Genomic DNA, 4,789 nt, shown 5'->3' with positions numbered 1-4,789 from the left:
GCGGGCCTTGCACCCTGCCTCTTTGAAAGTTATCAATTGTAAGTACAAACTTAAGGAGCCCCTTGTCAAATATGCTCTTTCCAGCATATGTGTAACAAAAAGTGGGCATAGTATTACGTATTACCTGAACGTTGATTTCAACAGAGGGTGTAACCTTTATAACACAGAGAGATATCTCTCAAGCCGTTGAATTCAACACACCCATGACCCTACTTGACCTCCCTTATCGAACATTAATAGTAGATATTCAAATAAGATACTCTTGTGTGTTAGTTCGTAAGGATGGATATTTACAGGAATGTGGAAATACATGGCTAGCTGTGCTAGACTGTGGTTGTTTGGTGTAACAACGGAAAATTGGCATCTCACAGGGGTGTTGTGCATGAATAAGTGACCCTGCCCTCTGAGTTCTTGTTGCCGAAAGCGTCATTTCATACCAGTGCTTTCCCGTTAATCATTTGACGTAAAGACGGTGTAGTAAATCTTGAAAATGACGGAACGACATCTAGTAGGCGGGTAACTTTGAGAAGTAGCCCGAACGAGAAAATAGAACGTAGCCCAATGAACCCATAATGTACACCCCGTATAGCTTGCCTTTGTAATCTCAGCAAACCTTAAATTGGACACTGTTTTCGCATGCCCGGGAAAACTTTCCTCGGAAGAGCAGGCCAACAATTATTTCCAATTAAGTTGAAGATAAATATGCCATTCTAAGGATTAAATAACATTTTGATTTTTTTCAGGTTGCGTCCGGTATGCATATCTTGAAGCCAACAATTACATCCACAGAGACTTAGCTGCCAGAAACGTTTTAGTTGGAGAGAGTAATTTATGCAAAGTAGCTGATTTTGGTCTTACGCGGCTCATCAATGGTGAATACGTGGCAAGGCGAGGTAAGAAAAAAATCGACATTTTCTTTGATAATCAATTAAGGTAATATGCGCCTCGAAAGTGAAAGACTTTAACTTTTGCTCAAACTTTCCTCAAAGAAACTTTCGATCATTCTCTTACCAAAGCAAGAATAAAAATCAGGGGTCATCGTGCAAACTTTGATACTGGAGAGACAAATTACTTGAAATTTCCCGATATTTGAAATTCAAAATGGCCGCCATCTCTGTGTTAACTCTATGTGAAACATAAAACTTTCGATTTTCGGAAAACCATGACTGTGAAAACTTTTCTTTCATCGAGAGCTTCAAAATGAGCCCCCACAAGTGGTAGATCAGAAGAGATTTGATAAAATTTGAAAGCCCGAATTTCTGTCCCCGAGGCGCGTTCTACTTCAAAGGGCAAGTAGCTGTAACTTTCATTACTGTTTTAAATTTTTTCGTTTCTAATGTCAGGACTACAATTTCTTTTCTATTCCCAAAGTATGTCAGTATGTCGAGATATACAGTATCAGCATGCCAACTTCGCTGTGTACAGTTGACAAGTGAAATCTGATCGGGCCAAGAATTCAAATGTGAACAATAACGGTTCATTTTACACATACAGACGCGCTCACAGTGTTGACAAGCTAAAGAGATGTATTAACACGGTTTTGAGGATAGAACAAGATCTTGCTGTCGATGTAGGATACAAAAATAATCAGAAATGTAAATTCCAGCTACTGACCCTTTTAACACACACTTTATTTTTCAGAAAAAGATGTCCTTTTCGTATTTAGCTAGTTTCTTTTAACAATTAGATGTTATATTCTGTTAACTTTACCAGGATAATGTAGCTATTCTTCTATCCTATCAAGAAATATTTGGTTTTTCTAAACTATAATGGGCATAGTCTTTCACTCACTTATTCATTCACACATTTATTCATCCATTCTCTCATATATGGATTCCTTCATTCACTCATTCATTAAATTATTCATTGACTTATTAATTCATTCATTCATTCATCCATTCATTCATCCATTCGTTCATTCATTCGTTAATTCGTTCGTTCATTCATTTATTCGTCCGTCCATTCACTGTCTTTATTTATTTATTTGTTTGTTTTTTTTTGTTTACAGATGCTAGGTTCCCTGTGAAATGGACAGCACCAGAGGCTGCCACATTCCAAACATTTACAATTAAATCAGACATTTGGTCATTTGGAGTTTTATCATTCGAAATCATCTCAAGAGGACAGGTGCCATACGCCGGTTAGTAATATCATGATTGCCGGGGTGCAATGACAAGATTTAATTTTCTATCATTGAGGGCATTTGATCAGAACAGACATAAAATACTCGTTTGCATTAGTGTAACAGCAGAGAACGAGAACAGGCTTTGTTTTAGGATATTTTTTTAGGGATAATGGGTATAATTAATTTTTTTTTCTCGAATGTATGCTGAAATACGAGGTATCGCCCTTGTTAACACAAGTGTCAAATGTGCAACTGTTGAAAAACGAATTCCTATCAGGCCTAGAATTCATTTACCAACAATAATATGGACACACACGTTGAGTAGACAAGTCGGACACCAGTAGGCCCCCTATTGCGACATGGTTTGGGAGACTAGGACATTCTGGACAATGAAATGTGTCTACAATAGAGACAACAATACAGGAAATTCAACAAAATTTACAATTCATGGAACTTAAGTAAATACACAAATACACTAAAAACTGATATCACAATTTTTAGAGATAATAAACGGAGTGAATTAGGCCTAGTCAAGTTCAGAACCAACATGTTACCGTTCCTATTGTCCACATTTGACGCTTTAAGTAGAATCTAAAATTGCCGTTATCAGAGTCCAGTTTTGCCAATCTCAGATGCTTTATTAATACATCCTTGCAATAAGCATAGTAGAGATTTTTTATGGAGTTCGTGTTTTCCCCCATTTTTTCAGCTTTGGGCAACCAAGAAACATTAGACAGGATTTCATCAGGATGGCGCATGCCCAAACCACACAAATGCCCTGAGGCCCTCTACGAGGTAATGATGAAATGTTGGGAAGAAGAGCCGAAGTCCAGACCGACATTCGAATTTCTGTTCAGTTTCTTGGACTCTTTTGGTGTTGCAGCAGAGGACGCTTACCAGTGATCGTCCTGATGTATAATGGGAAATAAAGGAATTGCCAAACTTCACTACTTTTCAACAAGGCCAACAGTTGCATATTAAAATATGGGGTGTGCGAGATATTGTACAACACCATCACAGGACACCTGTTTTTTAAGGGGTGTTTCAGCATATTCGTCACTGGTCACATTCGTTAAGCTAAATTGTTGTACCTGTAAGTTATGTAACATATGTGTCGGAAAATGATTTTGTCGCTTCCGGTGGTACGATGACTGTTTCAATAGACCTACAACCGCTTGTGCCACATCAAGGTTGTTTAGTCTATTGAGCATTATTAACTAGGAATTTGCAATAACGTCATTAAATACCACCATTGCCCATAATTTAGTTCAATATACATAAGTTTACAGTACACGGACAGAGATAGTTCATGGATAGAGAGTCTATGGCGCCAAGAATGTAAATCGAATATAGCCAAGTGCCTTCAAGACCTGGTACCACCTCATTGCTATTTACAAACCATTATCCCAATGTTTTGTCACAGTTTGTCTTACTTTAGACATTCCTTTTTCTACTTTCTATATTTTTACCAATCATAGAGATAGATAAATCAGGTTTTCACACAGTTTAATTGATATGTTATGTGAACCCATTTACCTTTATATCATCCATGTATGCTTTTCATTGTCACCCAGTAGACGACTTACATACAGCAGACCATACTATCAGACTATGATAGAGAAACATCATGCACCTTTAGTCTATCATATTCGTCTGCCTCAGTAGTTTGTCATATCTTTCGTCAAAGGCTTTACCTTTCTCTTGTTTTGTTCGCGCACAAAAAGTGATATTGTCCATAAGTATTCATTATTCGAAGGATCCATAAATTCAACATTCGGACGACTAGTAGTCCCTTTTTACGTAAAATATCTCAGCATTTACTTAAGATCATATATTTCAATTAGAAACATAACAGTAACCGTTAGGAAAATTTAAATACTCTTGTTTCAATGTCAAAACCTGAATGTTTGTTGATATGCCGGCAAATCCTTCAGCAGTGCCAGGACGAGAGATAATGCCTTTACAAGTATGGTAAACGCCTTGGTGAAATAAACGCAATGTCAATATTGTATGATATCCGGAACAAATGTACATGTACTTCAAGAAATATTACACCCACAATAAATTTAATCGTTAAATAGGTACGTATAATTAATCGATGTTTACACAACTCCTTGTGATCATTGGGATTAACTCATATTTATGAATACATTACCAGTGCTATTTTTATTTACTAATGTCGTACTTTAGTATTTGTCAATAATTGATTATTATTCTGGTACGTCAATAATGCCTGGCCAGGCTTATCTGAAAAGTAGTTCACAGTTACGTAGATCAGACAAGTCAATGAGATTTGTAATAAAGACGATTGTTTCAGTTTATTACAAAGGAGAAAGAAAGAAGTCACTGTGATCAACTTGCAGCATGTGACGTCATTCTGTCAGTTGTTGAAAAGGTTTCCATTTGTCTGTCGGCTCAGCAAATAGGAAATCCCAATACTTGAAGTTACGAATACGAAACCAGTAAAGCGTAAGCTGATAGGTTCAGCGAGTGTGTTTCTCAAATCTTGTATGGAATGAATTCGGCACTCGGATCGTTACTTTTCGTCATAGGGTCTTGTCTTTCGCTTTCGGCTGATTTATTATTTTGTTCAAGCGCCAGTTATACTTTAAAAAATGAAAGTCAAGAAATTTTATGTAAATAAAGGTAATTTTTAAACGTAAA

The 4,789-nt window shown here is 36.8% G+C and overlaps 1 pseudogene; it reads left to right on the top strand.

Moving 5' to 3' along the window:
• Positions 1–4,789, top strand: part of LOC139134141 (tyrosine-protein kinase Yes-like) — a 23,032-nt pseudogene extending 18,243 nt beyond the window's left edge.

This window comes from Ptychodera flava, chromosome 5 (genome assembly GCF_041260155.1).
Source record: "Ptychodera flava strain L36383 chromosome 5, AS_Pfla_20210202, whole genome shotgun sequence".
Classification (NCBI taxonomy): domain Eukaryota; kingdom Metazoa; phylum Hemichordata; class Enteropneusta; family Ptychoderidae; genus Ptychodera; species Ptychodera flava.
This window is presented reverse-complemented; position numbering and strand designations above follow the sequence as displayed.